The following is a 26,124-nucleotide window of genomic DNA, read 5'->3' as shown; positions in this document are numbered from 1 at the left end:
AAATAAATAAATAAATAAATAAATAAATAAATAAATAAATAAATAAAATCTTAAAAAAGAAGAAGAATTAGAAGGTACCAAGGATCACACCAGGAGGCTCCTGTCAGGTGGAAGCCAGGGGTTGGTGGGGTAAAGGTTCCAGCTGGAAGCCACTAGCCTGACCACTTGGCCCGGAGGGGCTGCCCCTGCAGAGCCTGTCCAGTGTTACCGAGGTCCCCAGGGGTCCTGCACACGGTGGTAGAATGCAATTAGTCCAGTCTTCAGTGCAGCACGCATCGGTCATTCTTTAATTTGAAAGAACCTCTTGGAACTGGGGAGAGAGCAAGGTATGGGGAGGACTGGGGTGGTGCAGGGATGGAGGCAGAGCTCAGCTACGCTGCCTCAGCCTGAATCTCTGGAGGAAGGGCATTAAAACAAAGGAGACCCCAAGAGTAGAGGGAAGGGAAGAATTGGGGTGGGGGGCCTTCTTAAATAGACCAGACCAGAGCAGAACAAATGGCTAGATTTAATAAGGCTGAGATTCCATGTTCTTGAAGGTACAGACTCAGCAATGTGATTGGGAGGGGGGGTTTTTTGTCCGATAAAACCCTTCCAATGGTTGCCTCTTTCCACACAACACATTGGAGGCTGAGGCTGGGTGTGAGGGGGTATGTGTGCACGCAGGAATCCACACACATACCCACACGTGCATGAATGTGCATGCATGTCTTCCCTATGAGGGAACTCCAAGACCTTCCCACTAACCACCCAGCACCCACAAACAAGTGTGTCCTCCCACTAGGAACTCACAGCCAAGCAGGCGCCCTCGTAAATTCTTCTGGGAGAAAGTCAGACCAGCCAAGCCCATGTGGGTGTCACCCCTTCCCGGCCACCATTGCCCTGGATTTCTCCTTTGCTCCTGCCCAAAGGGGCCAACAGTTGTAAGTGACTGCGCCCCATTCATCTTAGGAAACTCCTTGCATTCATTCATTCATTCATTCAATCCAAATATTTCCTGAGCATCTACTCTGTGCCGGGCTCTCTCCACAAGCTGGGACAGCAAACACACCCAGCAAAGCCCCACTCCACGGAGCTTACATTCTAGGAGCATCAGGACCACGTCCAGGAATGCTCTAGAACCAAGAGAGCCTGGGTTCACATCTCAGCCCCACCACTGACCAGCTGTATGACCTCAGACATGGTCCTGAACTTCTCTCAGCCTCCTCTGGCTGTGGTGAGGATTAGGTTGGATACTCCAGATTCAGCACTTTGGCCCAGCACCAGGTACACGGGAAATAGTCAATGAACATATCACTGGGTGTCACTTCCAGACCTGGGGCATCAAGAGCAAAGGTCACTAGGAAAACCCCTGGTTCAGTGCAGGGCTCACCAGTCCCACTCCCAGTCTGCCCTTCCCATGAGTATCCTTAATTTCCCATGTCCTCACACCACCATTCCCCAGGTCTGGAACAAAAGCTACTAATGTCATGTGATAGAGCCAACCACCCCCCACCCCACCTTACCACTGAGCCCATCAAAAAGCCCATATATAGAAAAGCCTTCAAGGGGACACGATCCACCTCTGCACCCGGGACCGAAATCCCCTCTGCAAGAAAGGTAGGGTCCCTTCTGGTAGTGGGGAGCTCATTCCCTCCTACACTTCTTTAGCAAGAAAAAATTGTCAACATGAATCCTAAGGGAGGAGATGCTGACCACCTCTTGGGGACAGGAATAACAGGATCCCCCAACACCCACTGTCCTCCAAGAGGAGAGAAAGATAGTCATCTGTTACATGGAAGCCATTGTTTTAAATGACATTGCAATTTACATTTGCTTATTCCTGCAACAAGTATTACCAAATGCCCATTCTACCAGCCCAGTTCCAGGCTCTGGGACAGGGTCGTAAGCAAAGCAAAGTCCTTGCCCTCAGAGAGCCTACAGGGTAATGAGAGGAGCTGGTCCTGAAGCCATAAATCATCTATAAGAAGTCAGGCAGCGCTATGAAGAATCGTGGAACGGGATGGCTGAGGTGTCGCTCTGGACAGGTGACAAGGTGATACCTGAGCAGAGAGCTGAAGCAAGCAAGGAAGCAAGCCAAGGGGGAATCTGGAGGAAGAGCCTTCCAGGCTGGGGGATGAGCAGGAGCAAAATGCCCTGAAGCTCGAGCAGGCTAACTTGGGTACATTCCAAGTCTCTATTTTCCGAGATGCCAACATGATGCTCAGATTGAGGGCACTTGTCCTGCCCTCAGAGATCACTGGCCAAGCTATTCATCCCCACGGGGACCTCACGTCCAACCCCACATCGACTCACTGTGCGACCTGACGCGGGTCTCTCAACCTCTCTGATCCTGGTTTCGGCAACAGCTAATCGGGGCTGAGCATCCTCCAAGAAGGCACTGCCCCCGGGGTCCCCCCCAGTCTGCCGCCCGGTGCAAAACGCACCCACCATTCCCCTCTAGCCCACGGCGCCATTCTCACACCCATGCCAGCAACACCACGCAGGATTGGTACTGCTGCCAAAATAGCTATTAACCCAGTAGCCAATAATAACATGTTATCCTATCAATTTGCTTCTGAAACGCTGTGTAACTGCAGAACCCGTTTGCCACCTCGGTAGCCTGGTTACGACATAAACAGAAAGAAACTCACCAGCTCCTTCCCGAGGAGAACAAGCGGCTGGCCTCGACACACACCCACTTACCACCGAGTCCCCCCCACCCCACGGGGCCCCCCGAATCCATCAGGAGTCATGGTCTGGTGATCCACAGTCCAGAGGCCTGTTTCCCTGCGCTCTTGGCATGTCATCCCCGTGTTGGAGAGGAGACCCGAGCCTGGGAGGTGATGGCTCGGGGCCACGCTGGCTTTGTGGGTGGCAAGGTTGGGCCCAGAAGCCAGCACTCCGGCAGCCTCCCTGCTCCCGGCCAGAAACTACGGTGTAAGAGAAGAGGGGGGAGACGTGAGGGTCGGAGGGGGGGACCAAGGCGCCTGGGGGCCAGCAGACGCTCAGGGTCACACCAGCCCAAGGGGCACACAGACCATCATGAGAGCTATAAGCCAGGCCTCTTCACAGGAGACAGGCCACGAGGCCCCCGATCTGGGGGGAGGGGGCACTGAGAGAAGAGCAGCACCAGACCCAGAAGTCAGGGTACTCCCCAAGGAGCCCCCCGCCCCCACATGGATCTGACCCCCCACCACCACCACCACCACCAAATGCCTCCTAGGTCCTCACTTCTCCTCTCCCAACTCCAGGAAAACAGTTTCCTTCCTCCTGGGTTAGATTCCACTCTGAGCGAACATTCTGCTTCCCAACGAGCTGGAGCCTCTAATGGGACTCTTGGCGGTCAGCGCAGACACCAACTGGCCTGTTTTATTCATTCTTCCCCTCCAACCCCGCCCCTCCGCTTACCTCTCCCCCTGCTCACCAGGGCACCCCAGGACAAGTCGGTCGATGCCCTTGTTCCCGGCACCCAGCGGTGGGGCGGTCGAGGCTGGAGAGGCACTTCCCACTGCCCCACCGGTGACCTCAGCCCCAGGACGCATCCCCACCCTCGGCCTCAGCCGGGAGAGGATGGGTTGAGAGTGCGCTGCTCCCGCCGCGGCGCTTGGCAGAGCATCCAGCAAGTGGGGAGAGGAAGGGCCTCGGGGAGGGTGGGGAGGAGGAGGCAGAGGAGGCCAAAGGCTCGGCCACTCAGCCAGATGTTGACCCCGTTGAGGGCCCCAGGCCCCAGGGGCGCCCGGGAAGCTCTGACTCCCCCCACCCCCCAGCTCTGGGATGCTTGCGGAGAGGGGGGCCTGGGACGGCACTGCTCCCCTGCCTGTCCCCGAGGTCAGGGTTAAAGAAGGAGCACAGAGAGACGCTCCGGGGCTGCCAGGACAGGGTGGGGGACAGCCCCTCAGAGGCCCCTGGGCGGGGTGGGTGGGGTGCCGTCTGCGGGAAGGAGCTCTCAGCAAATGGAAACCAGGCCTCGGAAACTGGCCGGACCACAGCCACTGCACGGCTCCAGGGGAAACCCCGCTGCTTCTAAAAGGTGCCCCAACCCAGCAAAAGGTGGTGTTAAAAAGGAAAGAGCAGGGAGGGGGCCAGGCAGCTTCAGCAAGATCGAGGGGTGGAAACTGGAGGCAGACACACAGTCCCTCCTGTTCTGTGCTCTGAGCACCCTTCATTGTTGGCACATTATCCCCCAAGGCCCGCTTGCCTGTAAGTGCTGTAAAAAGCCAGCCCACGGAGCAATTTCCCCCCCTGCTTCCCTCCACCGGGCCTTCAGTCAGATTTCCAGCGGCGCCGGGCCTGAGCTGCATCCCGGGCCTGGGGCTCAGGCTCACGCTGGGCCAGGCGGGCATGAGCTCCCAGCTGCCGCGATGTTCATTTTGGGGATCCAGCCCTCAACACGGAATCCTCGCCGCACATCAGTGAGGAAGACAGACGCGGGGGTGAGGAGGTGGCCCAGGGACCCATGACACCTGGAGATCTGGGTCCTGACATCCGGAGCCTGGGCTCTAGTAGAGCTCAGTGAGTGCAGACGTCATCCACCCGTTCACTCATGCACTCATTCACTCCTTCATTCATTCGCTCATTAGGTCATGCGACAGAGTCGATGCCAAGCTTCTGACTCACCAGGCACTCTAGAGCTGGGGGCACGAGAGGGATAGGCAGGCCTTGCTCTTGCCCTACAGAGGCCTCATGTGTGGGAGGCAGGGGTCCTGCGTCTGTGATCCTTGCTGTGACTGGAGAAGCCCATGGGCCAGTGGGGGGAATGGGGTTTTCTAGAAGGAACAACCTCAAGAATCAGCCAAGGGAATGAAGCAGGAATGCAAAGAGAGGACCCAAGCAGCAGCTCAGCACATGCAAAGGCCCGAGATCTGTGGCCGCTTCCAACAAACCTCTCCACCCCTCAGCCGGTTCCTCCTCGCTCTCAGCAGCAGTGGGCAGCCCAGGCCCAGCAGCCCCGCCCCAGCTCACAGACTCGGGGAGCCCCCCAATGGCACCTCTAGCCACTACGCCCATACTGGAGCCTGGCTTTCCCAGTCCAAGGTCTTGTTAGAAAGGTTTTCATATGTTTATTCTTAAAGGGGGGGTGGGGGGGTGGGAAGAGAAAAGGGAGTCCTGAAGGTCTTTCTCTTTCCAGAAAAAAATAATAATAATAAATAAATAAAACCTCAGGAAAAGGGCATGGAAAGGCCTCCGCATCTGTAACCGCTGAACAAATGAAAATTAGCTCATTTAATCAGCTCCTCATGGCCTGGCTGTCCCGAGTGGGCCCCGGAACACAGCGAACTTCACAGCAGAAACTCGCCAGCCAATGTCAGTTTATCCTACAACAAAGGGATTTTCTAAATAGCGCGATCAAAACGCAGTGAAGGCCGCAGAGAGCTGGGGAGCCAGAACTCGACCCCCCACATCCTGGTGGGCCCCCACCTCCCAGCTTCATCCCTTTGAATGGAATTGTTCTTTTGGCTTTTGTTCTAATTATCTAAACATGTGTTTAACTCTGTTCTACAAAGATAGTTTCAACCAGCAAAGAAGGTAAGGCTAGTGCCCACCATCCACAGCTGCGGCCCCTGCCCCCAGCCCCACACCGTCCCCACGTCCCCCTCGCCGGGCACCACCCGCCTCCGGCACACACATAAACACGGAGACGCCCGCACGCACACGCACATGCACGGAATTACACACACACACAGTCCTCTACCGTCGTCTGTCGCGCGGTCATACACACCACACACGGCTACACAAAACACACAGCTCTCCAGTTCCTGCCTAACAGCTGGGGGTGGGGGAGGCGCAGCTCACCAGACCCCCAGGGAGGGCCGCCGTGCACACACCTGAGGCCCAGGCTGGTAGCAAGGACTCTTATTTCCCTGGAGTACTTTCTCCACGCAACTTGCCACCTGGGCTAAGTCATTAGGGCAACTGAGGAGGGGGGAGCAAAAGGCCAAGGAAGGGGAGCTCGGGGGGGGGCAAGGGGAAAAAAAGGCGGGGGGGTGCGCGATGCCAGGGTGAGCACGAGCCAGGGCCACTCCCGGGCTCCACTGCCATACGCTGACCTCCCCTTCCCTTCCCGCGGCCTCCCGGCCAGCCCACCTGCCAGCCCACCTGCCGCGTGTCTAAGCCCGGAGCTACCCTAGGTGCTCGGTCCCACAGGGAAATGAGCCAGGCTGGGTTCTAATCCTGGCTCTGCCGCTCCCTGGCGCTGAGCCTTCACCTCCCTCTCTGTGAAATGGGAAACAATAGCAGAATCACAGAACGGTCGTGCTGATGACATTCGAGACGGCGACTGCACTGCCCAGAGCAGAACACACTGCATGGAAGTTTGTGCTCTTTCCATCTGACCGTGTGGGCACCGAGGCCCGAGAGGATGCTCGCACAAGGGTCGGGGACACAACCAGATGACAGCTCATCGTTGTGTAGCTTTCAATTTCTTACCCAAGCCGAATCCCTAGCATGAAGATGAGGAACAAGAAAAATTAAATGAAGAAAATTAAACCGGGTATAAGGAGCAACCGACCAGGATGATGGGACTGAGCCCATCTGACGACATTTTCCGAATGCCCACTCTGATTTTCACAGCAACACCCTGGGCAAGTGCAATGGTTATCCGCAAGCCCCAGATGTGGAAACGGAGGCTCAGAAGACTGCTCTGAAGACTGCAAGCTTTCCTCTGCAAGGACCCCTGGGAGGAGGGGAGAGGGGCATGGCGGGGCAGGGGGCGGGGCGTGGAACAGGACAAAATTCCACATACGGAGTACTTCCAGTGCACAGGGGACCTGCGGCTGCCTTTGACTCCCAGGAGTACAAAAGCCACAGACAGACCACCCCACCCAGACCCAGGACACGCTAGCTCTCAAAGGCCCCAATACCCCACACCCCAATGCTAGGGAGGCGGGAGGCAAGGACTCTGTCCCATTTCACAGACTTGGAAACTGAGGCCCACAAGTGGTAGAGGCAGATGGTTCAAATGGCCACAACCTCCGGGCCAGCTCTCAATGGGAGCTGAGTGTGTAATTCTGGAGGCCTCCCAGGTTGGCAGGCGGTCAAGACATAGTCAGGTGGCCTGACGTAGCCTCGATATGGGCAGGGGGTGCCCAGGGAAACAGCTCCCTTGCTAACTCACCAGCGCCTGCAGAACCCACATCCTTCAGGCGCCCCCAGCCCTGCCCCCAACAAGCACCAGGCCACCCAGGAGGAAAGAAGCGTAGGCAGTGGAGGTTAAGTGCACGGACTTGGGTTGAGTCTTGAATCTGCTACATACATGCTGTGTGACCTAGGGAAAGTAACCTCCCCTCTCTGAACCACAAACCTCACCTGTAACATGAAGACAGTTAACAATGGATACCTCCCTCCCAGACTTGAGGATTGAAGGGAATGATGTCTGGGAAGGGTTTAGCTCAGTGCCAGCCCCAGCCCCCCCCCACACGGTAGCCCTCAGTAAGCACAGGGAATGAGGCAGGAAGAGTAAAGAATGGTGTCAAATCTACCCTCTCTCGCACACGGGCTTCCCTAGAGGCCTAGGCCATCATACCCAACGGGCAGAATATCTCCTTCTTTCAGACTCAGGATGGTTGCCCTAACAGACTCCCCGCCGGCTCATGCTCCCCTCAGCTGTCCCTGAACCAAGCCCAGCAGACAGCTCAGAGCATGTGGCCTGGCCTGGGACACCCAGGAGGGTACAGACCGCTCCTTCCTGTGTCTGGGCCCAGGAGGCAGGAGCTGGACCTGGAAGCCTCTCAGCCCCAAACTTCACTCCGACTAGAAGGACTCAGAAAAGAACCACAAGGGAGAAAAATAGTTGTTGGCATTGCCACCCCCACGCTGGCCAAGTCACCATGTCACCCCACAGGCTGGTCCTGCTTCCCTGCTCCTAGGCCTTGTGGCCCTAGCCAGCTCCCTCCTGCTCTGAGCCTCAGTTTCCACTCGCTGGGCTCTGAATACCTTGCAGGGCTGCAATGAGGGTCAGAGGAGAACAGGACTGGGAAATGCTCTGTAAACGCAAAGTGCCACGGTCACAGGCAGGCTCTGGGGACAACGGGGGTAGGAAGGGGAGAGGCACCAAGGGCAAGCGCGACCTGCCCTCTCGCCTAAATCCAGGCAGTGGCCACAAGAAGAGAAGGGGCTCACCCTGGAGCTTCTGGGTGGGAGCCCCAGAATGCAGGCGGTGGCTGCCCCAGCCACTCTCAGCAGCACGCAGAGCTGCGGCCCCCCGCACGGCACCCGGCGCATAGTAGGTGTCGTCGACCGGCTGGCATCAGTGTTTGCCCAGCCTCCGACCCTCACACAACCTGCAAGACCCACGCAGATGCCCGCAGATCACAGCCGGAAAAGAAAACGGTTCCTCAAAAAGAAAGCCGACCATGTCTGTGCTTGTCGAGCACAGGCAGTGGGCCCGGCGAGGCATCAGACCCCGCGGGGCCGTGGCCCAGGAACGGCAGGAATGGGCGGGACTCTGCCCACTTCATGGCCACCGGGGGCCGGCCCTACCCGTCTGACCACCTGCCGAGAGGGAGGAAGAGGGCAGGGAGGCTCAGGGACACAGCGTCGGGCCCTGAAATCCGGTCCTGCCACCCTTCTGCCCCCCATGCCATCCCCAGCAAGGGCACGCCTCTGTCTGAGACCCACTTTGCCCAAAGCGCCCCAGCTCCCTCGGCCTCAAAAGCTGGGAGACCGAGGGAAATGGCACGCTGCCTCCTTGTGAGCCAACTTGGGCTACAATTAATCTGAGGCGGGGGTCTTCTTAATTGCGGGGTCTTACAACCCAAACAGAAAAGCAAAGTACAGCTAGCTGAAATGCTGGCTTGAGGCAAGACACTTAAAGCATCTTTTTTCCTTTTGCGGGTAGGGGGAGGAGTCTTTAAAAAAAAGTTGGGGTGGGGGCGCCTGGGTGGCTCAGTCGTTAAGTGTCTGCCTTCGGCTCAGGTCATGATCCCAGGGTCCTGGGATCGAGTCCCGCATCAGGCTCCCTGCTCAGCGGGGAGTCTGCTTCTCCCTCTCCCTCTCCCCCTGCTTGTGTTCCCTCTCTCGCTGTGTCTCTCTGTCAAATAAATAAATAAAAATCTTTAAAAAAAATAAAAATAAAATAAAATAAAAAAGTTGGGGTGGCATGAATGGAATTACCCCTAGAGGACAAGGATGGAGCCATTGGCCAGATGAGAGTGTCCTGTTCCCTTAGGGAGTCAGGCCAGAAACACTGGGAGGCAAGCATCTCAAAAGAGATGTCTTACTGGGGGTGGGGGAGTCCAGCAGTAAATATATAAATAAAGGGAGGCTCACCTCCAATCTTCCTATCTGCCTTCCTCTGCAGGCAGAAGCAGTCCCCACCCCACAGCCCCTCTAGAACATGGTGTCTGAGCCAACAGGATTCCCAGGACCAGGAAGGCCGCGCACGCCTCACTAGCTGGGCCCAGCCACCCAGTGGGAACCAGAGAAACGGAACCTCCAACACAAGCATGACCGCCCCCTGGAGAGGCAGAAGGACAACCGGGGGCCCTGCCCTTGGAGGAAGCGACAGACTGGGCAGCAATCTGAGTCTCTGAGACAGAGACAAACCACACGCATCAGATCCCAAGTCCGATACCCCAGGGTGGGCCAGGTGTGGGCCCTTCCTCCATGTCCCAAGCACAAATCAACCTGCTACGGAGGTTGGCACTTAGCAAAGGAGCTGTTTCCCCTCCTGCCTGGGAGGAAGGGCACCGGCGGGGCGCCTGCATGCACAGGGCCAGCAGGGACAGCCTAAAAGCAGGTGAAGGGCCCCACCCTGCACAGCCCAGAGCTTGAGGAAGGAAGGAAAAGGCAGTTCGGTGGGGTTGAAAGACAGCTCTACCTAAGGTCTCCTGAGCATGATGGTGGGACTCTCCCCAAATGCCTTGCATATGCCCATCCATGACCCCTACCCTAAATCCTCAAAGCCAGATGTGTCCCAGAATTCAGACTTTTTCAGGTTCTAGAAAGGTAACACAGTACATTTCCTGAGTATCTGGGAACACCTCAGAAGCTATCAAGCATATTTATATGTCAGCAGCAAAACAGGGAGATATTCACCAACTTGACTTAAATAAAGCCTATAAATAGCTTCACATCAGCCAGGTCAAATTTTGCTGCCAAATGAGCTACAAAAAAAAAAAAAAAAAAAAAAATCAGGTTTCACACTTTCTGACATTCAGAATTGTCAATAACGGGTGTACAGACCTATGTCTCTTTCATCTTCCCAGTGACCGTAGGGGGGAGGTACGGATGCTTCTCCTGCTTTCCAGAAGAGGGAAAACAGGCACAAAGCAGTTAAGAAGTAACTTCTCTGTGCTCACATTGCACGTCCGTGGGGGTCCCATGGCTGTCTGGCCTGAGAGACTGTGGGCTCTACCCCAGGATGTCCTGTAGTAGACCCAAGTCCTGAAGCGCAGTTTAAAAGCTTCCTGAAGAAACACTCAAGCATCCGTGTATGTCCCCAGAGTGTCCACAGCCCAGCCCACCACGTGCGCGGTGTTAAGGCCAACCCCCGCCAGGAGGCGCCCTACCCGGAGGCCACGGGGACCCAGGTGGCATCCCCACACCTGCCTGGGCCCTTTTGGGAGCCCAGAAGCTCAGGGGTGGATCTCCACCAGCAGGTGAGATTCCCCACTCCGCCTTGATGCCCAGGTAATGACTCCCCACATGACACAGTCTGCACAGATCATTTTACCCACAACACATGTGCTCAATGCATCCCCAGCCTTGGAAAACAGGCACAGGTAATCTCACTTGACAGAGGCCAGGGCTCCCAGAGGCCGGGACCCCATCTTGTCCAAAAGATGGGGGAAATGCATAGCTCCTCAGGTGTACCCCGGGTCATCTCTGGCGTCTATTCCTCAGCAGGTTTTAACTGCCAGGAAAGACTGTGGCATCAGCAAAATCCTGATGCCCCATCACCCAACAATTACATGATCGTTTCATAGGCATTGAGACACTCCCACCAGTGTGAGCGGCGGTGTCCAGCCCCAGCAGACGCCACCCTGGACCAAGAGCACTTGTTAAGGTGAACTCCAGCATTGAGAAAAAGCTCCAGCTGCAAGCCTGGCCCATTCTGTCACTGCTCTGATTTCTAATTAAGAATTAAAGCAGGCAGGGCGCCTGGGTGGCTCAGTTGGTTAAGCGACTGCCTTCGGCTCAGGTCATGATCCTGGAGTCCCGGGATCGAGTCCCGCATCGGGCTCCCTGCTCGGCGGGGAGTCTGCTTCTCCCTCTCCCACTCCCCGTTTGTGTTCCCTCTCTCGTTGTGTCTTTCTCTGTCAAATAAATAAATAAAATCTTTAAAAAAAAAAAAAAAGAATTAAAGCAGACGCCTTTCTTCAGAAACCCAATGAGACAGGCGCAGCAGGCTGATGGACCAAAATGTGGGCACACGTGTGTGTGCGCATAGCACGTGCCTATCCACACACACAGGCGCACACTCTGCTTCTTGCCGGGGCTGCAAATCCCAAATCCAGTCATCCAATCAGCACCGGTGAGGACTCACCAAGTTCTGGGCACTGCGTGTGGCCAAGAAGGAGAAACCCAGGACTCTGCCTCCTTATTCTCTAGAGGAGGCTAAGAAAAACACACAAACCAAGGCAGACCACAGTGGGACCATAAAAAGGTCCCCATCAGGCCCGGAATGCTCAGTTCTGGCTGGCCTATAAGGGACACCAAGAGGCAAAGACATCTTGTGCTAAGTCTTCATTTATGGTAAAAAAATAAAAGGTCAAGGGGAGGGGAGAGAACGTTCAGGGCAGAGGAAAGAGCAAGGGCAAAAGCCAAGAAAAGGCAGCTAACACAAGAATGGAAATTATTCCAGTTGATAGATAAGAGGTAAATGGAGATATAATGGGAGTTCTACTGGGGGCACTTTTAACCTCTGTTTAGGTTAAAATTTAGAAGACGTTCAGCAAAAAGATGGAGATACAGCTATTTAAGCATTGTCAGTGATTCCCTGATATTTCCCTCCGTGAGCAGGTGCCCAGGAGAGGTTTGAGATGAGAACAGAACTTGGCTTGTCCTTCCACCAGTTTATGCTCCCTTGGCCTCTCCTGCAAGCATCTCGGCACGCCGAGGGACTTCCAGTGTGAGCGCGCACGGTACACAGAGTGTTCTTGGGTGACTGGCAGCCCGGCCTCCGTCTCCGACAAGAGTCCCTGATCCTGGCCACGTGTATATGACGAATCGCAGCTGATACGTAGACAGTGCGTTGTCCACTTTACCAGTAAGGAGAATGGGGCTCTGAGCCGTGACGTCACTCTGCTGCCGGAATTACAAAACCCGGAAGGGACACAGCCTACATCTGACCCCCAGGCAGTGCGGCCCCGGCGCCCACCCCCTGGACCACTAGACGAGAGAGACACGGGAACAGAGCTGTATGTCAGCAAAATGACCAGGCAGGAGCCCTTGAGGGAAATGGGACAAGAAGAAAGCACGCCCCTCCAGAGGAGCTAGGGGTGGACTGTAGCAATGGGCGGCACGCCGAGCCTTGGAACAGGCCGGGTGGGATGGCAGGGGCACTCCAGCATTCCAGAGGTTTCCTTCAATAACTCCAACCTATGAGCTCCCAGTGGCCAAGGTGTCTTGGGAAGGGACAGCCCCAGCCCTTCCCGTCCCGCCATCACTACCCTTCCCCCACCTCTCGCTACCCCCCACCCCAAGAAGCCCTGGGAAGACCATCTTTCCCACCACCCAGATGGACAGAGTGGTGGGTGGACAACTGGAAAAACCACTGGAAGCAGTGGGTGACGCACAGCCCCTATGGTGTGTGTATTCATCTGCCCCTGAAATGAGGTAATGCATTTCTTCATGCCAGCATTACAGGGTTGTGGAGAGAGTACCAGAGACAAAATCCAAACTTCCAGCTGGTCAACTAGCATGCTGGGTGACCCTGGAGGTATCCCTTAACCTCTCTGAGCCTTGCTTTCCTCTATCTGTTCATTTATCCATGCAACAAACATATAGGGGGGCCCCATGATGTGCCAGGTGCTAGGCTGGGATAGAGGTCGGTCAGTCAAGCCTGCCTGGCTCAGGGGCCCAAAGCCTGCCTGGACGCACGTCAGGAGTTGCATGCCCCCACCCATGGGCTGGAACCATTACCCTGGCCACCTTCGACTAGGTGGGGAGCAGTCTTGGGAATTCTAGAGAGTTCAGCCACTCCCAGGAGGCCCCCCTGGCTGGGCCTGCCACCCCACCACTCCATGGTGCCATCAGCCAGGACTGAGCACAGGGAAACTCAGAAGCCTGGCTGCCATGGCCTCCGCCACCCAGGCTGCCACCGCCCCGCCCCCCTCCAGCTGCCTTTGAGCCTGCTGCCGCCGCTGCTCATTTCCAGGCAAATGTTCTAGTTAATTAAAACACACCCAAGTGCTCACACGCACATGAAGCCAAGCTACAAAATCTGCTCTACCAACAGCAGCTTCTCTTCTCCAGCCTGGGATCCATACTGGCAAGAGAGGGCTCCCAAGCCATTGTTACTGGCACTAGGCTCTGCTTGGACAGTCCTATGATGCACACACACTGCACTCGGGCACACGCGTGTGCACACATACACGAGCGTTCCGCACAAACGTGTGTCGGGCGTGCGGCACATACACTCATGTGCACGTGCGCACGCATGCTCACACGTGCATGAACACACACCACAGTGTGCCCTCCTCCAGGTCATCTCCAGCAACCGTGGCCCTCCAGCTCAGAACATCAGCCTCGATTAGTAAATAAACACTTGCAGCACGGGGGAATCAATGAATTAACAAATGAATCAATTGATTATTGACGCAGTCAGCAAACGGGAAGAGCACAGCTCTGGCCCCAAGCCCAGTGTTATATGCTCACTGAATCAGTAGAACAGACTGAATTCCCCAGAGAAGAGGAAGAGCAGCTGGGTTGGGAACGAGGTTGGTTGCCCTCCTACCCTTCATTCCACTTCCACCTACTGTGGAGCTCGGCCAGGTATAAACTGGGATACACTGATGTGCCCCGGTGCATGTGACCAGAAAACTCACCCTCCCAGACCTGGACATCCTGAACTACCAGTAGCTGGCAGGAGAGGGCCCTGGGCATCACAGCCAGGAGATGGAAAGCAATCCCTTTGATGGTATCCAGCTCCCAGAAGGGAAGCACAGAGGGTTTGGTGGCCCACGGGAACCTCCTGGCATCCTCGGCCTAAGTTGGATACATAGCCATCACAAGCAGGTGACTCTAGGTGATAAAACAGCCAAGATAAATGAGCTAGTCATCCTGCCCCAGCAAGCATCTCTAGCACACTTCAGGTCCACCAAGACTATCTTGCTCGTAGGAACCATGAACAATCTTGTTCTCGACGAGGAGCTAAAGCTCATGCAAGATTTCAGCCACGCGGAGTCCCAGATAAGGCATAGCAAGGATTTCTGTTCATGGAGATGGGGGCCGCTGAGCTGGGCACCTCAAGCCACAGCGTGTGGACAACTGACCTCTACCTCATGCCGTGGGGCTGGCAAAGCTCTCTGCAGACAGCAACATATGTGGGAAGGGATATCTGGAAAGACGTGAAGTCAGTGCACTCGGAGCTGTCCCTGTCACCCACTCAAAAGGCAGTCTTGCACCAGCAGCTTGGCATTGCCTGCGAGTTTGGGAGAAATTCAGAATTTCAGGCCCCACCTGCATCTGCTGGCTCAGAATCTGCATTTTAACACATTCCACTAATTGTAGCTATTTAAGAATGAAACGAAAATACGTTTTTTCTTTGAATTTATGTGTTTTATTTTTCAAACAGTTACTAAGTTGTTAGGACATCCTTCTTCAGTGGTTTGGCCTGACTACATTAACATAGGTTAACTGTTGTGTATTTCTTTTGGCTTGGGCGGGGGGGGGGGGGGGGGTAACCAAGAAAAAAATCACCAACGAAGATGTCATGAACCAAGAAAGTTAGGAGCCTCTGAACTCTGTATGAGGCATAGTCTGGGTGACAGAGACACAGCACGGAATAAGGCAAAGTCCCTGTCTTCATGGAATTGACAGTGTGGTGAGGGGGCTGGACAGTAACCAAGTAATCAAATGATTATATAAGGTGTCAGGTAACGGGAAGTGAAGGAGAAAAATAAAGCAGGACGAGGTACTTATTGGCCACCCATTATGTGTGAGCCCTGCACTCTCCCATCCATGTCACCAAGTCCCCATGCCAGACACCTTTCCTCCCTTTCACTCCCATATTCAGCCAGTCATCAAGTCCACCTTGCCATCAGCCAGTTCTCAAGTCTGTCCACCAGACTTCCCTCCCTCACTGCCATCACCTGAGTTCAAGCCACTGTGGTTGGTTAGTTGGCTGGCTGGCTGGTTGATTGGCTGACTGGCTGATTGGTTGGTTGGCTGGCTGGTCGATTGGCTGGTTGGTTGACTGGTTGGCTGGCTGAGTGGCTGGTTGGTTGGTTGGCTGACTGGCTGATTGGTTGGTTGGCTGGCTGGTCAATTGGCTGGTTGGTTGACTGGTTGGCTGGCTGGCTGGTTAATTGGTTGGTTGGCTGACTGGCTGGTTGGTTGGTTGGCTGACTAGCTGGTTGGCTGGCTAACTGGTTGATTGGCTGGTTGGTTGGCTGGCTGGCTGGCTGGTTGGTTGGTTGACTGGTTGGTTGGTTGGTTGGTTGAATGGTTGGTTGACTGGTTGGTTGGTTGGTTGGTTGGTTGATTGGTTGGTTTGGACCGTTACTGTGGTCTCCTAACATGTTTCCCTAAGTCTAGTCTAAACCAGCAGTAGCCTGAGTGAGGGCTCTTTGCAGAGCACAGGACTACTCACTTCACTGCCCTGCTTGAAATCCCTTTGAGGCCTTGCCACTGTAGCTAAGTAAAGCCCTTAATCAACCCCACAGGCCTGAAGTCATCTCTCCCTTGGGCAACAGGACACAACTCCAACATTGGAATTGGATTGGATCCACCAGCCTCATTTCTTTTCCCATATTGATTTTCATGTATCACTTGCTTTTTACCCATAGTAACTACTCAAAGACCAGCTTTGCAAAGATATGACATCATCAAAAAGAATAGACAGCAATCTGATGTTGAAATGGTGGACAGTCCTGGGTTAGCAGTTCACCTCATGTCCAGCAGATGCTGAGTATTGCTGTGTTTCCCTTGAAATTTTAAAATATATCACAGAGCTCCTGTGGGTTAGCTGTGGCACCCTGCGGCACCTTGACACACAGTTTGTAGACCAATGTCAATTATTTATTGAATGAATGAATGAGAAGCATCGTGTGAATCTGATGTGAGACATGTAAAATGTTGGCTCAAGAGCACCAGCCCCAAATGCTTCAGAGCCCATTGGGTCTCTCCCTTTGGGTCTTAGTCTTCCCAGCAGTATTCAGGTCAGGAGCCATCAGTACACAGGTCAGAAGCCATCAGTATATAGGTCAGGAGCTATCAGCAAACAGGTCTTGAGCCATCTGCCACTTGTAAAAGCCTTTTTTTTTTTTTTAAGATTTTATTTACTTATTTCATAGAGAGAGACACAGCGAGAGAGGGAACACAAGCAGGGGGAGTGGGAGAGGGAGAAGCAGGCTTCCCGCTGAGCAGGGAGCCCAACGCAGGGCTCGATCCCAGGACCCTGGGATCATGACCTGAGCTGAAGGCAGACGCTTAACGACTGAGCCACCCAGGCGCCCCTGTAAAAGCCTTTAAGCCAGACAAGCACCTGTGTTGATCAAGGCCGGTGGGAAGAGACAGGGAGGGAGAATTTTCTAAGGACTATTCATGTCCCACTGCATTTCCTCAGCTCCGTCAAACCCCAGAATTGGAACAACGACCTGGGGAACTTGGTAGGGGGTCCCAGTAGGAAGGGAGGCAAGAAACAAAGGGTGGGCTCGGGGCACCAAGGGGTTCCTTTGTCCTGAGCAGCACAGGTGGCTGTGCCAGTTTGTGGAACATGAAATCCACCAGGATTCCAGACTAAACCGCTCCCAAGTTTAAGTGGAAAATGAAACCTGGGTTCTCTTTTGGCGGCTTTCTCCCCGCTGGGCAGCAGAGCTTTGGTAATCAAGCACTTCTGGGGGTGGGGAAAGGGGAGAAAAAACTCATGTGTAGGAATATTCAAGTTCACGTCAGCAACAGACTTCATAAAGCAAGCAGGGCAGATTCACAAACCTTGGCGTTGAAATTTGAACGGGGAGATTAAGTGGCAGGGTGTACACAGCAAAGCAGAGGCTAATGAGACCTCAGACCAGATCGTTTTGCCACAAATGTCAGGGACTTCAAAGTGATGGCTCCGGGGGCCGGTCTGCCAGTGAGGGGAGCCCTCGGCTCGCCCAGCCCCACAGCTTCTGCCACCTCCTCCAAGTGCCTGCTCCTGGTTCCCAGAGGCCTGGGCCTCCACCAGAGCAGGGTCAGCTTCCAACATGGGGATTCTGTCTGTACCTGACACAGCCCCCTGTGCACCCCTCCATCTCCTCCTCTCTGGTCTGCTTTCCCCCCTTCCCCTCCGTCCCTGCTCCTCTTTCCCTTTTCCCTTCCGCTGATTCCCAACCCATCTCCCCTCCCTTCTCCTCTTCCCTTTCAGAACCAGCCTCCCCCCCCCCCATTGGCTTGCTCTTCATCCCATTTCCTTTTCTCCTCACCCTCAGGCTATCTGTCCACCTCCTTGCCCGCTCCCTCCCTTCACTCCCCAATCCTGCCTCTCTTTCTCTCAATCCCCCTGCCCTGCCCCACTCCTCAGGCCCCTTGCTCAAACACAAGAGAGAGGAGCCTGTCAGGTTGCTGGGCCTGCTGTGACCCACGGGACTGACCAAGCAAATCCCAGCCCACCCGTGCAGGGAGAGGAGGCTGGGCCAAATGGCCCAGCCATAGGGAAGAGCCTAGGGCTGCCAGGCCCTCCCAGGCCATGCACGCAAAGCCAGGGTCTGGAGCCACGGGGAGACCTGGGAAGTCTTTCCTTCACCTCCCTCTAGCAACTGTCCTGGCCTGGGGTCCCAGGAGGGGCACCACATCTGGCAAGAACAGAACTTCTGACAGATGGGATGTCGCTGAGCATGGCAGGAGGGCCTGAGAGAGAAGAGGAGCGGGGAGAGCAGGCTTTTGGGGGCGCTGAGCTGACAGAAGGGGTGGAAGTCAGTCATGGAGAGTGTGAACTCTGAAGGCAGGCTGCCAGGTGCAATCTCCGTCACTTTCTGGCTGCGTGACCGTGGGCAAATTATAACTTCCCTGAGCCTCAGTTTCCTCGTCTGTAAAATGGGAATGGTGATCACCATACCCACCACAAAGGCTGCCGTCGTGCTGGAACAGGGTGGTTCCCTGTTGTAAGCACTCAACAATTCTTACAGCTGTGCCCTGTGTGGTGGCTCTGAGTAGGTGTCAGGACTTGGACAGAGGGGCCGCCTAAGAGACCTCCCACCCTAGGGCCCCCACCCCACTCAGAGCACCCCCTCCCACCTGAAGACCCCTGTGTCAGCAAGGGACCTCAGGGCTGAGGGGGCACCAGGCAGCTTGTCTCCTGCTTCTGACCCTGATAAAGAAGGGACCCCTCAGGCGCCTGGGCATCTCAGGGGGTTGAGCATCTGACTTGGTTTCAGCTCAGGTTGTGATCTCAGGGTCATGAGGTGGAGCCCTGCATGGGGCTTCACGCTCAGCGCGGAGTCTGCTTAAGACTCGCTCTCCCTCTGCCCCTCCCTTCCCAAATAAATAAATAAATCTTTTTTTAAAGAAAGAAAAAAGAGGGACCCCTCTCCAGCCCACAGAGCTGCAGTACCACGAGGACTGAGGAATCGCCCCCACCACCTTCTGTATTCCTCGCCTATTACGATCTGTGCACTGAAGCAGAGGGGAGCCTGGCCCCTGCCACTAACTGTGCTTCCTGACCTTTCCCTCAACAATACTTACTGAGCTCGCCTGCAAGCCACACACCCCCCCGGGGCACTCAGCGGTGGCAGCGGCCGAGGGGGCCCCTCCCGGACCTGACCATGTCATGCAGGACACAGACCATGATCAGAAATACACCAAATATGTGTAAAATAACCACTAGGGTAAAGGCTACAAAGAGGAACTTAATATAAGTATATTCTTGTTACTTAACACTCACACTTGATATAAGTAGATTCTTCCTTTAGGATCCCAAACCTTGGAATGTCAGAGGTGGATGAGATCCACCCTCATCTTTAGATGGGGAAAGTGACGACCGGGAAACAAAGGGCCAAGTTCACGCAGAGCCAGCTGGTGGCAACACCAGGACTCAGTTCTCCCCACCCCAAATTCAGAGCCCCTTCCTCTCGGCCACAAGGCACATTAAGAACAGTGCCCTCAAGAGGCCCAGGGTCCGAAGGAAACTTGGAGAAAGAAAAGCCTCCTGGGAAGTCCCCATGTGCCAGGAGTGAGGCCAGGCACTTGAGCCATATCTCGGGCAGCATTTGCCCGAGTTGTTAAGAGCAGCTCTATGGACCAGGGACTCTGAAGGCAGGTCAGACCATGACCTCACTGGGCAAAAGAGCAGAGTATACCAGATCTCCTCTGGTTATAATCCTGTAAACCCACATGTGTGAGGACAAGGACCAAGAGAAAGGATATAAATAGGAAAATAGGGTTTTGGAGAATGAAGATTTTTTTTCCCTCAAATTCAACTAACTGTTGTCTTTAATTCATCTCTTGAATTCTTAGGTTATAAAACTATAATAACACGGCCAGATATATCAGGGATATTTAGATTCTCCAACTGCTCTGGGGAGAACCAACTATCATGAGGAAGTTCATGCCATTAATTAGCCCAAAGTTTGGATGGTGAGAGAAATAGGGCAGAGATGAAAAGACCCCAGGCTGCAAGCAAGAAAATCACCCATGTAAGTGGTACATTGGCTTCCCAAAGCCTCCCCAGACCCGGCTGTGCCTCTCTTGGAAAGTCTGCTTTGGGGATGAGGACGAAAAAAGAAGCTAGGCCTCTCGAGGTGCGGTTAGGATATGAGTGGTCCCTTGACATCAGACTCCTCGCCTCCAAGTAGCAAATCTAGGGGAGGTGCCTTGAACTGACAGCGGAAATTCAGCCCATAAAGAGTACAGAGCCCATCGGGGAGCCCCGCCTTCCCCGAAGACCCCACTGCCCAGAAGCCCCTCCCAACATGATCCACTTCTAGGCCCCGCCTGCCAGGCTAAGCAGGACCCACTCCTACCCCAACCCAACTATAAGAGGGAGCTGCTGAAGGCAGTAGGTCCTAAATGAAGGTGCAGAGCCTAAGGCAGCAGGCCCTGTCACATACCAGACAAAGCAGATTTTGTGTGCAGCTCAGACAGCAGGTGGAAATATACGTTCCTCCCGCATCAGCCCAGAAAGGCACCATCAACCAGCTACCAGCTATCCTCAGCCTCAGAGGCCCAGCCTGGCCAGCCAAGAGGATCTACAGGGGAGCAAGGAACACTGGACAGCCTGCCTCCACCTGAGCGTCAGCACCGGCCGTGGGTGGGGAAGGAGGCCGCCCAGGGCAAAATCTCCAAGGGTCAAGCAGTACCTGATCCCAAAATGTCTGAACTGCTGTATGGCCTCCTGGAACAGGCCCTTCGACGCACACGAACTGGGCTCAGCTGGGGACAGAGCAGGAGCAGTCCCAGGCCTCAGGCGCCGTGGGATCTCTGGCTCCTTGGATTACACCCCACTGTCCTCACCAGCTCTGCCTCCAGGCCCCTGGCCTGGCACCGGGGTGCCAGAACAGCGGAAGGACTTCACACACAATCCTGCTTCTCGGCCAGGCCTCCCCACTTCAGGAAAGAACTCTCCATTCACCTGCTGCTCAAGCCCGAACCCCAGGAGTCCCCCCAGCACCCCACACTCCCTTGCCCCCAGCTTCTAATCATCCCCAAGTCTCGCCAGTTTTGCTATCCAGAAAACTCTCGAATATGCCCTTGGTTCTCTACCTCTACCACCTACACCACCATCTCAGCTTCCCCACGTGGCCCTCACCTGTCTTCCTCGCCCCCCCAGCACCCCTACCTCGGCCCACAAGGCCTTGCAGGGGTCGGTCCCCACCCCTCTCCACAGTGCACCCCCTTGCTTACCGTGCTCCCCAGCACCGCCTGCTGACGGTCCTCCAGCTTCCGCATGCCCGCCTGCCCTGGGGTCTTTGAAGCTTCTCTGGACTACCATCCCCATTATTTCTGTGCATCATTCCACCTCACGTCAGTTCTTCAGAGAAGCCTTTGGTTCTCTCTTATGCCTCGGCTCTTCCTTCCAAACACTCACACGCCTCTATGACATTCGCGGTGATGTGGCGATTTGTCCGTTGTCCTTCTCCCTCGTGGACCGGGCCTGCCTTGCTGATCACTGTATACGCAGCACCCAGTCTGAGGGCTGGCACACAGTAGGTGCTCGATAAATATCTACTGAAACATCATTGCCTAAAAATCCTGGTACTTGAGCCTGGGGTGGGTGGGTGGGTGGGTAGGAAGGCCGGCCTCGGACCCTTGCAAGCAAGGCACCGTGTGCGCTGTCGGAAGAACGAGGCAGTTCTGACGGGGGCCTGTTCCCATGGTAGCAGGATGTGTCCATGCCCTCGCAAACCCCGAATGCTCAGTGGCAAAGACATGTGGCCTCAGACTTCATGGGCGGAACCCCTCCAGCCCGGGGGAGCTCCCTGCCGGGAAGGGCCCCTGCATCCATCTTAGAGCTGGCCACTCTCGGGCCACTGGCCTTCCCAGGCTGCCCAGTGTGGAGGCTATGGAATAGCGATCAAGGACCTCCCTGCCTTGCCGCCTGGCTCCACCGTGCTCCTGAACCCCGCACCCTAGCCACCAACCCCACCCCCCACCCCGGCTGTCCCACCTCCCAGCCTTTGTCTTCGCGGTCTCTGACCAAGAGAGATTTCCGTCTCATCTCAACCCGAATTTCAACCTTTGACAACCCGAATTCCTGGTTTCTCTTGGAAGTCTGGGAGCTTGGGTCCGGCCCCCAGCCCGGCCACAGGTGTCAGGATTTGAGGAGCGGCTGCACCCCCAGCGGGCATGCCATCTCCCCGCCCGGCCACCACCACCACCTGAGCTGGCCACCCCGGTCTTAGCCACGCGCGTCCTCATGCCAGGCCCGGGCCGCAGGCCTCCTCCATCGGGACCACGTGTTCTCATCTCTGTCCCGGCCAGGAGGTGGGAGCTGCAGAGCAGGGAAGGGTGTGCAGACGGGGTCGGGCGCCCCTCCGCCGCCCACCTCGCCCGTGTCTGCCCAGCGTCTCCATTTCATCCCGGCCACCTGAGTGCGCGGCTCACACACATCCTCCGGCGGCTTGTGCCTTATGGTTTATTAACACCCACTAATAAACAGTGCGCAGGCCCTCTCCACCCCCCCCCACACACACCGCCGCCAGCCGAGCCTTCCCTGTCCTGCCCGCTCCCAGCGCATCTTCGGCCATGAGGGAACAATTAGGAAAAACTCCCTCCAGGTTACATTTAGAAAGGGGTGGAGGGGAAAAGGCTTCCCCTAGTAATTCTCATCCAGTTGCCCAGGACTGCCCGTCCCCACCTACCCCCAGGCCAGCGCCCCGGGGCCGGCGACCACCTCTCCCGGAACACGGGTTAAAATCACGCCCAGCCTCTGCCCGGCCCTGATTATGCCCGTGTTTAAAAATAAGATGTGAAAGATGCATTATGTAAGACCTGTAACACTCTCCTGCCCACCTCCGACTCTGGAATCAAAGATCATCATCGCTGCATCAAACAAGACTGAAAGAAAGGCACGAACAATGAAGAGAGCCGCCCGACATGAGCCCGATCAAAGCCACGGGCACGGAAAATGAGGAGCCAGGGGGGCCTTTAATTACTGCCGCCTCCTCCGAGTCGTGCGGCGAGAGGGGAGAAGGGAAGTTTTGAAGGCCACCAGGTTCCATCCTGCTGAGGCTCCTGTTTCCACCGCCAGCACCAGTTCCCGACAAACTCGCGCCTTTCATTTCCCTCCCTTTCTTCCCTCCTTTTGCTCGGCCCCCCACATGCCAGACAGGACTCCCGGACTCCCCAGGGCTCGCTGTCCACCAGCGGAGACAGCTCAAAGGGGCTCCTCGGAGACCCTGCGCAAGGGCCACGGCCCCCCTCCCCCAGACGGCTGGCAGCCGGAGGGGCTCCGGGGTGGGGGGCTGTGGGGGGCCCAGGGGCCCCCCCGTGGGAGCCGGCGCCGTGGACCACGGTCACTTTTTTTTTTTTTTTTTGCAAGTCTCCCTGGTTGAGAGGGGGAAAAAAAAAAACTTCAAATTCACATTGGGCAGGGCTCCGTGGGGCAGCAGATCAAACCTGAGGACCGGCTGTTTGAGCTCAGCGGCAGAAAAAAGGATTGCCCAGGGACTGAGCTTAAGTAGAAGCTGGATTAAACTTCAAACGCAGACTCCCCCTTCTTCTACACAGCAGACAGTCATGGCTAATATTGCAATATGGACTCTAAAAATGCATTACAAATAACTTACTCTGGACCCAGACTTGGGCCTTTTGTATCGAGGGGAGGAGCTAGGGAGATAATTTCGACAGAAAAGGCACATGGGAGCCCGCCCTCTTCCTCAAGAGCGGAGGGAAGTCCATGGAGTCTTGGGCCCAGGAGGCCAACTGCAGGCCCCACGCGGGAGCCCATTCAGGAGAGGCCTCGCTGGCGGCCCGGGAGGCTCTCCCGGAGGCTGAGGGAGGCTCGGGTCTTCCCCAGTTAGGAGAATCCAGGCGTGTGGCATAAATGAAGAAATGCCAGGACGAGGTGACAAAACAGTGGGCCATTTAAAATGGCTAATAATTTAAATAAATCACTGACATCCTTAAAACACATACACAGGGCGCCTGGGTGGCTCAGTTGGTTAAGCGACTGCCTTCAGCTCAGGTCATGATCCTGGAGTCCCGGGATCGAGTCCCGCATCGGGCTCCCTGCTCGGCGGGGAGTCTGCTTCTCCTTCTGACCCTCCCCCCCTCATGTGCTCTCTCTCTCTCATTCTCTCTCTCAAATAAATAAATAAAATCTTAAAAAAAAAAAAAAAAACACATACACAAACCACGGGGTATCACGTGATGAAGGAGTGACTCACTGAAAAAGAAAAACTTGCAAATTCCCAGGTGGAGTGCATGGGAGCAGAAGACAAGTTCGAGGCTGCAGGATTTTCTTCTTGCAGCGCCTTCAGGGTAATCCTGTGGCTCCTGGGGGTCAGGAGGCCGGGGCTGGCAGTGGGGCTCCAGATACCTGGATGAGCCTGGGCTGGGCTGGGCTAGGACAGGACGGGCCTTCCTGGGCTCCCAGGGCCAGCCCAGCAGGGACCACCACGAGAGATCCTGGCTGTGCACACGGGCACAAAGCTGGGGGGGCTGGAGTTGTGGGCGCAGGATAAGGGGCATGTGTTCCTGTTTGTGCATGGTGGCTCAGGGCACAGGTCCAAGATGGTGTTATATGAGAAAGAATTTGGGCAAGGATATGCTGCTTTCCTAGAGAATTCTCCTAGACTGTTTTCAGAAATACTCAGAGTCCACCTCCCTAGGATGACACTTCCCTGTGACAATCAGGGGTTTGGAAATGTCTTGAGTCCATCAGATAGAGACGAGGCCTAGCTCTCCTCCCTTCACTCTAGAATGCACGGGAAGAGGCCAGTCTTCCCTCAAGTGCACATCCACCATGGGGCACATACGGGGGTCCCACAGGCATGTGGGGGCCACTGCGAGAATGTCCCACATGGCTCCACAGAAGGCAACAACAGGCTGGGTGTCGCCAGGAGGTGGCCTGGCTGGAGACGGGTCTGTGAGGAGCACCTGGGCGGGTTGTCCTTCCCCAGACAGAAAAATCAGGGGGATCTTCCCTCGCAGTGGCCACATCTCTAGACCCCACTAGCCCCCAAGGGCTCCCAGGACGGGACCCAGCTCTGTGACACAAGGTAACTTGACAGTCACAGCACTGTGGCCAGCACCTGGCCTGGGTCCACTGAGGTACTGTGGCCTGGATTGTGCCACGCTGCTCCACGGACCATCCACTGGTGAAGGCTCCCCCTTCACGCCCTACCGCACCCCATCTGATCTCTTTGGGGGTGGCCTGTTCCATGCCAGAGGAAACAGAACCACCGCTCACTGACTGTAGCTCCAATGTGCCAGGCAGTGTGCTGACCCTTCACACTCACCCCTCTGGATCCCCCATCACCATGCAAGCGAGGCTTCGGCAGCCCCATTTCACAGAGGGGTAAACTAAGGCTCACAAAGAGGCTCACTGCTAAAGATCACAGACTTAGGGCAGACAAAGAATTTGAACACAGAATTGTCAAGATCCAAATCATCTCTTCTTGCCATGGTGTGACATCACCTCCCAAAGACTTTCTAGAGCTTCCACCCTATCGGTAATAATAATAAATATCTTTGATACAAAGGTACAGACCGGAGAGGTTCCAGAGGAGGCACCAATGAGGTTAAGCAAATGAGTTATTCATGCCCCAAAAAGAACCCCAGGCCGTGCTTATTGGCACCCCTCCCCAGTACAGGCACGCAGACAGACAGCACTCCCAGTGAGAACGGGGGGGTCGGAGAAGGGCGAAGGAAACTGCCAAACAAGGAGGCCGAAAGATTGTGCCACTTTTCCTCCCCTCCAGAGGACAGGACATGTCAGCCACCAGCGTTAGAAGGAGGAAAATGGAAAATGCAGGGGAGCCTCCTCCCCACGCTCCCCACGCTCCCCACGCACCCCACCACCCAAGACGGAATTGTGTGGCCAGGTCCAGAGAAGGCCCAGCAGAAGCGCAACCAGCTTGAGGGGTGGAGGACAGGCAGCCCCAGGGGTCCAACCTGGGCAGCATCCCCAGACTGGAGGTGGCAGGCTGGGGGGCGGAGCCAGTGGGTAGTGGGAGGAGGCTCCAGAGAGGGGCCAGGAGGTCTGCAGGCAACCTTAATGAATTCCTGCAAGCTGATTCCTGTCTGGCCAGACCTAGCCCCTTGGGAGTGGGTGGGGACAGGAGGGGCGACCTTCCCCAGAAGCCATCGGCTCCAGCCTGAGGCACAGGCATCTGATCGGGGTCATTGATTACTTCCTTCTCAGAAGCAGGCCCACGGCTCTGGACTTTGGGCCTCTGGTCACCACAAGGGAAGGATTTGGCCAGACGAAGACAAGGGGTCCTTTAGAAAGGAGTGAATATATACTCACAAAGATATACTCAGGGTCATTATATCTGTATAAGGAATATGTACAAAGACGTACTCTCGTCTACCAGGGTCCTTATCTCCTGGCAGTTCTGGTCT

General features: G+C 55.5%; 1 protein-coding gene across 2 annotated transcripts in view; it reads right to left on the bottom strand.

Annotated features, from left to right (window-relative positions):
• The window catches only part of ZNF423 (zinc finger protein 423), a 277,830-nt gene that overhangs the window by 165,069 nt on the left and 86,637 nt on the right, over positions 1–26,124 (bottom strand). The window contains exon 1 of one of the 2 annotated variants that reach the window (XM_035025259.1): positions 3,388–3,623. The exons of the other annotated variant lie outside the window; for it this stretch is intronic. The gene's annotated coding sequence lies outside the window, so the exon portion shown is untranslated. Of the gene's footprint in view, positions 1–3,387; positions 3,624–26,124 lie in introns of those variants that run through there. 2 annotated transcript variants of the gene reach the window in all.

This window comes from Mirounga leonina, unplaced genomic scaffold, assembly GCF_011800145.1.
Source record: "Mirounga leonina isolate KUSES-001 unplaced genomic scaffold, KU_Mleo_1.0 Mir_180, whole genome shotgun sequence".
Taxonomy (NCBI): Eukaryota; Metazoa; Chordata; class Mammalia; order Carnivora; family Phocidae; genus Mirounga; species Mirounga leonina.
The sequence above is the reverse complement of the archived record's forward strand: the minus strand, read 5'-3'. Positions and strand labels throughout refer to the sequence as shown.